Source organism: Mirounga leonina, unplaced genomic scaffold (assembly GCF_011800145.1).
Source record: "Mirounga leonina isolate KUSES-001 unplaced genomic scaffold, KU_Mleo_1.0 Mir_115, whole genome shotgun sequence".
Classification (NCBI taxonomy): Eukaryota; Metazoa; Chordata; class Mammalia; order Carnivora; family Phocidae; genus Mirounga; species Mirounga leonina.
Genome location: NW_023270268.1, coordinates 56,322,275 through 56,334,274, shown reverse-complemented (window position 1 = coordinate 56,334,274; position 12,000 = coordinate 56,322,275). Strand labels below are relative to the sequence as shown.

Genomic DNA, 12,000 nt, shown 5'->3' with positions numbered 1-12,000 from the left:
TCTGTTACCAAATTTTCTGGATGTTTACCTATATTTTTCATTTTAGAAACAAATTTGGTGAGACCTCTGCTATAGCACAGAACAGAGTAAACTGCAACCCCCCCCCAAAAAAAAACAAACAAACTAGAAAAGCTGCATTAAGAAAATCTGTTTAGAGACAGAGAAATACTGAAGCCTCTGATAGAAAGGGGCCCAATTTCTAGTGAAGAGATTATGCCAGAAAACTGAAATGACATTCTGAAGTAACTTGTTTTCCACGTGGGTACTTGTCAATCTGGGCCTAAAACACAGCAAAGGGTCTCTGCTAGGTATAGAGAAATCAGAAAGATACAGGTATTTTTTTGGTGCTAGAGTACAAAATTATAGAATGAAGGCCAAAATCCTGATGAGAAGAAAGATGTAGAAAATTGAGTCTAATAATCAAACTACCCACCTCTCTAGATACACACACACACACACACACACACAGACGTGTAGGATTAGATCTCAAGAAAAACAAGCGGAATGCCTCTGGAAAACAGAGTAGCACTCCCGCAATCCCACTGTGTCAAAGAGGGAAGGATTAGAGACGAGATCCCTCCACTTCAGGGGCTGGAAGGGTATGCATTAGTAGACTCATCAGAGATAGACACAGTCTAACCCAATATGAGAGATGCATGGAGAAATGTCTCCCAACAACCATTTTAGAATACAGCAATAAATGCTGGATGCTATATCCACAGAGAGGTGGTTCAGTCCAATAAAGACCAAGCAATTTGCAATTTAGTCAGGAAGATAAACACATTTTTTTAAAAAATATTTTATTTATTTATCTGACAGAGAGAGACACAGCAAGAGAGGGAACACAAGCAGGGGGAGTGGGAGAGGGAGAAGCAGGGTTCCTGCCGAGCAGGGAGCCCGATGCGGGGCTCGATCCCAGGACCCTGGGACCATGACCTGAGCTTAAGGCAGCCGCTTAACTGACTGAGCCACCCAGGTGCCCCGGAAGATAAACACATTTTGAGAACCCTAAGAAAGTTTACCTATAATTGAGGTGTACTTTTTCTCTTCCTGTCTAGAGTTTAGATGGCTTCCTAATTTATAACAGCTATGTATGTAGAATAATGTGAACTCAACACACTGAATCCTAGTGTAAAATGCTACATAGCCTTGTTAACCCTAGAGCACTCATATTTGGAAAAGTTCTCTTTTGTTTTTCTTCCTATTGCACGGGGCATTAACTTTCTTTCAATAAGTTTCTGTGAGATTTATGTTTGAACTGAAAATTCTGCTGTGGGCAAAAGAGTTGAGTTTACACTGAGGTGGTATTCATTACTCCTTAGATTGTGGACCATCATTCTGTGCTCACTTATGGGCTAGGTTAAAAAAAAAAAAAATCTTTTCACAGATAATAAGTTCATTACTACAAATAGCAAAATTAGTCCCAAGCTACCTAAAGTTTCTATTTTTTTTAAATGTGCTACTTGTAGTATTTTTTATAAAAGTGTGCTGTAAAATAGTGTTTACTTACCCTCTGATTAATTCAATTAAATATTTATGAGCAAATTCTATGTATCAGAAACTTTTTAAGAATGGTTTCCATTTTCAACAAAATCATTTATATAATGATGATCACTGCTTTGTTGCAACCCCTTCTGCCAATCAATAACTGAAGCCAGCACTGTTCCTTCATAATGTGTGTTTTCATTTCCTCTCTTTCCCCCTCACTGTCTGACTCTTTCTGTCTCTCTCTTTTGGAACATGTCCCTTCCTCAGGCCTACTGACACCTAGCCTCATGACCTCCTAAAAAAAATCAAAGCACTCTCTAAAACAAATGTTATGATGAGATACATCATAACATTGAAAGACAACAAGAAAACAACCAGATCCAACTGGTCTCATAGGAAAAAAAAATGGTTTGAAAGCAAAAGTGAAGCAAATTGCTTGTTACCTCATCATCCATGGTGAAATGAGCTGTTGCTTCAGTGTACCCACCTCAGGGCCTGAGGAATGGTTTCTCTTTCAGCTGGGAATTCAGAACTGGATGAAAGGGGATGAAAGCTCAGGGGTAGAGCATTTGACTGCAGAACTGGATCAAAGCGTCTGCCTGTGACACATATTAACCAAAAAGATATTTCAGTAGTGACTTTTTGTTAAAAGTTGTATGACAATTTAAGCACCAGAAATAAATAGCTTAGTGTCTTGGAGCAATTGCTGTAAGTTTTTCCCTCTCTTTCAGAGATTATTTCTAAAGACAACAATTCATAACTAGAACAAGCATCGCTTGAACTATAGTCGATATCAACTAAGATGATTATTTGCATCAAATCTCTATAAAACTATAACTCATCAGTTTAAGACCATTGATCTGTCAACAATCATCTTCCATGGAATCGCAACTGTGTCTTTATAAATGTGTAAAATGTAATAATTATACAATTTCCAGAAATATTTCAAAAATGAAACCATCCTGGAAACATAAATGATACAATATTATCATATTAGCATAAACCCCTGAGAAAAGTTTCAAAATATTGTACTTTTTTGATATTTGAAAGTTATCTAGAGAACATTATTATTTTGCTTTTAACACTTTCTACTTGACTTCTTTGTTAAATATAATATTCAAATAAAATTGATCTTTATGAATGTCCCATCTTAAACTATACATCAATTGGGAGAATGTTTGCTAAACACAAAACCATACCAGGATGCAAATGTCATAAACTTTTAAGTGCTTTTAAGTAACATTTTATAAACCATCCAGATAATTGCAGAAGATATAATTTATGTCCAACAAAATTGTTTTTAAATAGACATATAACATATACGTAAGTATGAAATAATGAGACTTTGTTGCTATTAAATAGTATCAAACTTACTGTTTGATTATTAATCATTATTCTGACCCACACTTCTCTTCTACAATTGGTGCTGGTGGGGAGGTGCCCTCTTTTCTACTCATTGTAATTTATCTTTCTACACCGCTTTCCATCCACTCGTCTTAGAATACTTTGACTCTCTCCTCATAAGATTATACAATCGATGATTTCTCCTTGTTGTAGTTATCTATTGATTCTTAAGTTACCACCTAGAATTCCTTGTAGGCTTCTCTGTTGCTATTTTAAACATTATTCCTGTTGTATATCTCGGGGATTTTAAGATCCACAAAGATAGTCCTTTCAGTAACTGTCACCTCAGTTTCATGATTATCTCTCTTCCAAATACTACTCACACTTTTCTAAACTACTCACTCCTATGATTATTCATTTTTTCTTATAATTTCCCCAAATTTTATCTCTTTCATCAACTCAATTTCCAGTACTCAACTCTTTACTAATATTTTCTAAATTTCAAGTCATTCTCAAATCACTGTACCCTGACTCCAAAAAACTTGTTACTTTACTAAGACTTTTACCCATTGGTCTTCTTTAACTTTTTTATTGTTTCTATCTAATATCTCCTTTTACCATTCTTTCCAGCCTAAATGCTATGGGGAATCATCAGGAGAATCATCAAAATTACTTATTTGCATCACCTCTTTTACACTTTCAACTGAATTCTACTTCTATGCTTGGCAACTCCACAACACTATGAATTGGGGGAAGGAGGGCATAGTTTAGTCCATAACATCCACTGTTGGAATTAGAGATTTTTCTTTCCAATACTTCATGTTTATCAAAGATGTAGAGTTTCTTAAGTACTTAAAATGAGACTTTGGGGCATTTTAGAGTTAATATGGTAGAAGAGGTTATTTTACTTTTGAAAACAAAATACAAACATAGTTCATATGCTTAATTTTTTTTTTGTTGGTGCAAATTTGTGTCAAATATGCTTATAAGATGGGCAGTTGAGACTCTACACTACATACAATTTTTAGTGTTACAAACATAATATGAAATTAATATTTAATGACATCAGAAGTGCAAATCATGACTTTAAAAGTTAGATGAGAATTATAGAAATGGATGACATGAAAACTTTATTAAGTTGTCCATTATAAGCAACATTACTCTAATACCAAACTTAGAAAAAGCATTACAGGTCAATATTTCCCATTAACATAGATGCAAATATTCTTAACAATGTTTACTTGGATTCTTAATCCAATGATATATGAAAGGTTAAATACATCATTAAAAGTGGATTTTATCCTAGGAATACAATGTTACATTAGCATTAAAAATAAATGTAGTTCTCCATATTAACAGACTAAAAAAAGGGGGACGCATATGGTCATCTCAGTAGAAACAGAAAACATTTGAAATTAGCTAATATCGTCTTTTTTTCAAAGATTTTATTTATTTTTTGACAGAGAGAGAGACAGCAAGAGAGGGAACACAAGCAGGGGGAGTGGGAGAGGGAGAAGCAGACTTCTCACGGAGCAGGAAGCCCAATGCGGGGCTCGATCCCAGGACCCTGAGATCATGACCTGAGCTGAAGGCAGATGCTTAACGACTGAGCCACCCAGGTGCCCCTAGCTAACATCCTTTATTGGAAATTAAAAAATATATATCTGCCAACAAGAAATAGAGGACATTTCCTGCACTTGATAAAGAGCATCTATGAAAACTAGATCTAGTAAAATTCTTTCTCTCTAAGATCAGGAGCAAAGTAAGAATGCCCTGTGTCACCATTTACATTCAACATCATACTGAAGATTTTCATCAGGGCAATTAACTATCTAAATAAATAAATGTAATCTAGATTGCAAAGGAATAAATAAAATTGTCTTTATTTGTAGAAGATGTACAATGACTGTATACATAGAAAATCCTATGGAGCTTTGCGCAGTGGCAGTATCGTAGCCAATGAGGTTTATCCGAGGCGCGATTATTGCTAATTGAAAACTTTTCCCAATACCCCGCCGTGACGACTTGAAATATAGTCGGCATTGGCAATTTTTGACAGTCTCTACGGAGACTGATGTAAAAAAAAAAAAAAGAAAATCCTATGGAATGTGCAAAAAATGCTGCTAGGATTAATAAGTGAATTAGTAAGTTGCAGGATACTATACTAATATAGAAAATCAACTGTATTTCTATACACAAGTAAGACCAATTTAGTCTTGAAAAAATGTAGTATCATAAAAAATATGGAATATTTTGGAATAAATCAAATAAATATGTATAAGAACTATACACTATGACTACAAAGCATAAGAAAAACTGAGAAAAATGGACAGGTACTTAAATACAAGTACTTAAATAAATGGAGATATACACAAGGTCTATTGGTTTAGAGACACAATAGTGCTAAGATATTAATTCTTCCCATATTCATCTATAGAGTCAATATAATCCCACCAAATTTCAAGCAAGTTTTTTTTAACTTGACAAGTTAATCTAGAATTTATATGAAAATGCAAAGAACTTTGATGAGCCAAAATACAAAGAACTTTGTATATGAATAATACATTTGGAACTATCCATAATTTCAAGATTTATTAAAAAACTACACTAATCAAGAATGAAATCTTGCCATTTGCAACAATGTGGATAAAACTAGAGTGTATTGTGCTAAGCGAAATAAGTCAGTCAGAGAAAGACAAATACCATATGATTTCACTCATATGTGGAACTGAAGAAACAAAACAAATGAACATAGGGGAAGGGAACAAAAAATAAAATAAGATGAAAATCGAGAGGGAGGCAAACCATATGAGACACTGAACTCTAGGAGGGTGGTGGGTGGGAGAAAGGGATAATTGGGTGATGGGCTTTAAGGAGGGCACTTGAAGTAATGAGCACTGGGTATTATATACAACTGATGAATCACTAAATTCTATCTCTGAAACTAAACAAACAAACAAAACTATGCTAATGAATACAGCTAGGTATTGTCATAAAGGCAAACAATGGAACAAGGCAGACCAGAACAGAGACAACTGAACAATGGAATAGATCAATAGAACAGAACAAAAGATCCAGAAAGAGATACATATATACACATGTGTGTGTGCATGACTGCATGTGTGGGTGTATGTGTGTATGCGTCTATAAACTTGGGAGACTGATGGGTTTACCAAATACATAAATGATTTCATGAGTGCATACATGTTAAAAATTATGAAATAATATGCTTTAAATATGTTCAGCTTATTATACATTAGGTATACCTTAATAAAGCTGTTAAAAGCTAGCATTTGAGTACATTGTAATGGAAAATAGCAGAAAGAAAGATTTATAAAGGGTAATTGATAAAGCTCTCAAAAAGGGGACTGGAAAATCTCTGATAGTGATCATTAGTGAACTTTCTATTAAAATGCACAAAGGTTTATTCTAAATTTTGTGCTTTTCCTCTTTATGGAAAAATAGTATGAGAAAGATATAGTCTGTATTAGTTGAATTGATTAGATAATTTACATACTTTTTTCTTTTTTTCCTATTCTTTTGATGTATCATTGTGTAAAATTCATGTAGTATAAGAGAAAGCAACTATATTTCAAGAAGCTTTTTATACTATGTTCCAGAAAATATTTATAGGATATAGTGACATACACAGTAATTGCTATACCAAAGATTAACTTCATCTTTCACTTTAAGTTTAAAATGAACTCCTATGAGAAATATCAGGGCTTGGAAACTAAAGTTTCACACTTTGGCTAGATGTAAATGTTTAGAGACAGAATCAAATAAAAAAAATATGAGAATGGCATATTTTATGGAAGGGATGCATTCCTGAATACCACATAAGGCAAACTTGCATAAAACCTAGATTAATTCCAAAATAAACATAAAATAGAAAAATTGTCTCTTAGGGCTGTAGAGTTTTTAACTTTTTTTTAAGTACAATTTTATCTTACTTTGTTTCACCACATAATAGCTTTAAACAAATTCTAAAAGAATATTGGTGTCATGACAGGGGTTTTTTTGGTCATTATAACTGCATAATTTATTTTTGTATATGAGTATAGTTGATGCATAATGTTATATTAGTTTCAGGTGTACAACATAGTGATTCAAATTCTATATATGTTATGCTATTCTCACCCCAAGTGTAGCTACAATCTGGCACCATACAACCCTTTTACAAGATCATTGACTATACTGCTTTTTATTCCTTTGACTTACTCATTCCATAATTGGAAGCCTATATCTCCCACTCTTCTTCACTCATTTTGTCCTCTCCCATACCCCTCCCTACCCTCTCCCAACCATCAGTTAGTTCTCTGTATGAGAGTTTTTGATTTTTTTTTTACATAGTCCTATATACACCATATTTACAGAAATTTTTAAAGATGAGGGTTTTTTCCCCTTGATTAGAAATCAATGTAAACATCTTAGGAGGATTTGCAGACTTAATATTTCCTAAATCACCAAGTTTACTTGCTTATTGCATACCTTCTTTGGTGAGATGTTTGTTCAGATTTTCCCCATGTTTTCTTCTATAAGTGTTATAGTTTTGCACTTTATATTTAAACCATTTTGTATTATTTTTTTTAAGGGAATGAAGTCTTTGTCTAGGTTTTTCTTTGTTTTTTGGGTTTGGTTTTTTGTTTGTTTGTTTGTTTGTTTGTTTTACATATAAATGTACCATTATTCCAGCACTACTTGTTGAAAAGACTGTAATTTTCCAATTAGGTTTTTTGTTGGTTGGTTGGTTGGGTTTTTTATTTTGGTTTTTTATGGTCTTTGTTAAAGATCACTTGACTATTTTGGTGTAGGTCCATTTCAGGGCTCTCTAATCTATTATTCTGATTTACTTGTCTATTTTACAAATGCTCTCCTGTCTTACCGTAGATTTGCAGTAAATCTTGAAATCAAGAAGTCTGAGTCTTCTGATTTTGTTGTATTGCATTGGTCTAAGTCTATTTATTTTCCATATAATCTTTAAAACAATTCTGTCATTGTCCACATAATAGCTTTCTGAAATTTTGATAGGAATTGGCACTGAATCTATAGATCAAACTGTGAAGAATTAACATCTTAATATTGTTGAGTCCTCTATTACATGAACATAGAATATCTCTTATCTGGGTCTTTTTGATTTTTCATCAGAGTTTATACTTTTCTACATATAGATCCAGCACATATCTTGTTAAATTTGTAACTATTTCATTTTGGGGTACTATTATAAAGAACATTTTTGTTCCATTTAACCATTGCAGTTATATAAGAAAGCACTTAATTTTTTTAAATATTAGTATTATAACTTGTGACCTTGCTATAATCACTCACAATTTTCAGGATTTTCTACACCATGATGTCTTCTGTGAATAAAATAGCTTTTTTTTTTTAAATCTGTATACCTTTATATCTTTTTCTTGTCATACTTCACTAGCTAAGAGTTTCTGTATAATGTTCAATAGGAGTGGTGAGAGAAGAAAATTTTGCTTTGAACCTGTTCTTAGAGAACAATTGTGTAGTATCTCAATATTATGTATAATGTTAGCTTTAGCTTTTTTGCAGGTTTTTTTTAAATCAAATTGAGGAAGTTCCTCTTTCTAGTTTGTTGAGAGTTTTTATTATAAATAGTTTTTAGTTTTTGGCAAATGCTTTTTCTTCATGAGTTGCTATTATCATTTGTTCCTCCTTACTTGATGTGGTAGATTACATAGAATGATTTTAAATGTCACTTGGTCACTATGTATATATATATTTATATTTTATAAAAATATATATTATAAATTGTTGAATTCAATTTGCTAATATTTTCTTAAGGAATTCTGAACTTATGTTCATGAAAGATACTGATCTGTAGTTTTGTTTTTTTCTTGTAATGTTTCATAGGTATTTGGTATCAGGGTAATGCTGGACTTGTAGGATGGGTTAGAAGTGTTTCTTCTTGCATCTTACAGAAACATTGCAAAAAATTGGTAAAAATTTCCTTATGTATTTGTTAGAATTTACTAGTAAATCATCTTGTGCTTTCTTCTTCCAAATATTATTAATCATTCAGTTTCTTTAATACATAGGCCTATTTAAGGTTATCAATTTCTCTTTCTATAAGTTTTAGTAGTATCAGTATTTAAAGGAATTGGTCTATTTCAAGCAATTTATCAAAATTGTGGGCACATTTTTTTATATTTTTATTATCATTTTAATGTATATTAAATCAATAATAATGACCATTCTTTTTCATATTAGGAATTTGAGTTTCCTTTTTTTTTTCTAGCATAGGTAGAGATTTTTCAATTTCATTAATCTTTTTAAAGAAATAGCTTTTAATATTTTTTCTCCATTGTTTCCTGCGACATTTTCATTGTTTTGGGCTGTATTTTTATTATTTATTTTCTTTTGTCTTCTTTAGACCTAAATTGAACTATTTCTGTGGTTTCCTGAGGTAGAAACTTAGGTTATTTATTTTAGAGTATTTACATCTTCTAATATAAGTATTCAATGTTATAAATATTCTCTACATATTTTTTGGGTTGTATCCCACAAATTTAAGTCACATTTTAATTTTACTCAAAATTTTAAAATTTCTCTTGCATTTTGGTTTGACTGGTATGTTATTGGAAGTTAACTGCGTGGCTGTTCTACAGTTCTGTAGTGGGCTCCATAGGTTATTCTATATATACAATCTATTCTATATATACAATCAAGTCATTTGTAAAGATGGTTTTACTCTTCCTGTCCAACTCTGGTGAGTTTCCTTTTCAAGTATAACATTGAATAGAAGCTCAAGAGTGAATATTCCTTGTTCCTAATATTACGGCATGAGCATCAATTCTTTCATTATTAAGTTTGATGGTAGCTGTGAGATTTTGTAGATGCCCTTTATCTTGTTAAGGAAGTTATCTTTTATTGGTTTTCTAAGTGTTTTGTTTGTTTGTTTTTAACATGAAAAGGTGTCGGATTTTGCTTTGGTTTTTGGATTTTGGTTTGGATTTTGTAAAATGTTCTACCTGTTTCTAATTCGATGCTCTGTAGTTATATACAAGTTTAGAATTGCTATGTTTTCTTGGAGAACTATTGTTATACAATGCTCTTCTTTATGCCTATTTTCCTTTTTGTAAAATCAGTTTTGTCTAAAATCAGCATAATTTATCTTTCCCTTGATTAATGTTGGCATGATATATCTTTTCCCACTCTTTTTCTCTTATTTGATTATTTATACTTAAATTTGCTTTTTAAACACTACATACAGCTGAATCTTGGTTTTTTTTTTTTTTTTTTTTTTTTTCCCCCTGTATTCTGTCAATCTCTGCTTTTAGGCTTTTAAATTGGGGTTTAATTTTTCACTGTTATTTGTCCATTAATCTATTGTGTACACTGGAGTATAATTTAATTTCCAAATTTCTGGACATTTGTTCTAATGATTCTTTGTTATTGACATCTGATTTAAGTTTCCAGTCATCAGGGAACTGTATAAATCATTTCTAAATTTATTGAAACTTTCCTTATGATTCAGAATATGATCTATTCTGGTAAATGGTACATGTGCCTTTGAAAAGCACCTACATGCTTCAGTGAAGTCTTTTTATTCATGTTGTTTAATGTATAAGGGTTTTTTTTTCTATCACTTAAAAAGAGAGCTGTTTAGAAATATCAAAATATAGATTTGTCTCTACTTTCAATTCTAATTGCTTCATTTTATATACTTTATTATTATATGTGACAACTATGTTGTTAATTGCACACACTTCAAACTGTTATGTATTCCTGTTGAAATGATCCTTTCATAATTATAGTCTTTATCTCTCATTTGATTTTTGTTTTAAGGTTAACCTTATGTCATATTACATAGTTGTATTAGCAAATGTTTTAAAGGTGTAACTTTTCCCTATACTTTACTTTCAAACACTTTCTGTTCTTATATTTAAAGATTGCCCTTAAAAAATAACATGTGAGTGGGCTTTTCTTTTTATCTACATCGACCATCTTTGTTTAACTGAGGTTAACTTTGTTTAACTGAGGTCTAAATGCATTTACAATGCATTATACTGAGTGCAATTATTGCTATCATTGGGTTTAAGCCAATGTTTATCCAATTGGGTTTAGGCAAATGTTTAGCAAGTTTGCCTTAAGTTACAGATAGCTAAAACAATTAGTATTTTATTTTTTCCAGGACCATATTTCCTAACCATATCCTTGCCATCATTGTTTTCCCAGATATCTGCAGATGAGATATTGAAATTGGGTAACTCTTCTTTTCTCATTTTGGGATCTCCTTTGTTAATCTTTCTCATGCTCCACTGTGGGACTTGTTTGCAAAGGCATTGCCAAGTACTAAGCCTATCAACTGAAAAATATTTAGCCTCTGATTCCACTCCGTGTGGATCCTGTCTATGGTAAGAAGAAAAGCCAAAGCTACCTGAGCCAAATGTTTTGTTGGTCTAGAATTCGTTTACTCTTTGATCACTATTATTTTGTGTATGTTCTGGTTTTTATGGAGTACTCCCATCACCATCTATTTAGCTATAGCACTGCTGGAACAGGTCTGCATTACTGATTATATACTTATCTCTTCTGATTTATTCTCCCCTTACTGGTTGAGGTGAACAAACATTTATGCTTTTCCCATTTTTTAAGGAAATTAAGTAGTTCAGAGAAGTAGGAATGAGGTTTGATCTTTGTCAGCTTGAGCTTAGAAAAAATGATTGGGTTCAAATTTGTCCCTTCATATACTGTTCAAAATTATCCTCGTCTATTCTTCCCACTGAACACACTTTCAACAATGATGGTTTTTATACTCAAGGAATCTGGAAACAGCATACACTATTTGACTCTCATTCTCTAGCAAGAAGACAAATTTAATTTTTAAAATTTAGTATAATACACATATATTCTGTAATTTATCCTTTCACCTTATTCTCTGGCAACTCTTAGAAATCCTTTCTTAAGCTGTACTACACAGTGAGTAAGCCACATGACTCTGCTCCATGGCCACAGTAGGATGATACAGTGGTTGAGAAAACAAAGTATGAATCAAAGAGTTCTGAATAGCTATTATGAATCTATTCATTATCATCTATATTTCCGTACTTTAGTTTTCAGAAACAATATAAACTTCACATTTAAAATAAATCTAAGGGCGCCTGGGTGGCTCAGTTGGTTAAGCAACTGCCTTCAGCT

The 12,000-nt window shown here is 32.2% G+C and overlaps 1 non-coding gene across 1 annotated transcript; it reads left to right on the top strand.

Moving 5' to 3' along the window:
* Window positions 1-4,762: 4,762 nt before the first annotated feature.
* LOC118007235 lies at window positions 4,763-4,903 on the top strand. The gene has a single exon (XR_004678345.1). It is a non-coding gene; the product is annotated as a U4 spliceosomal RNA (small nuclear RNA).
* Window positions 4,904-12,000: the final 7,097 nt, after the last annotated feature.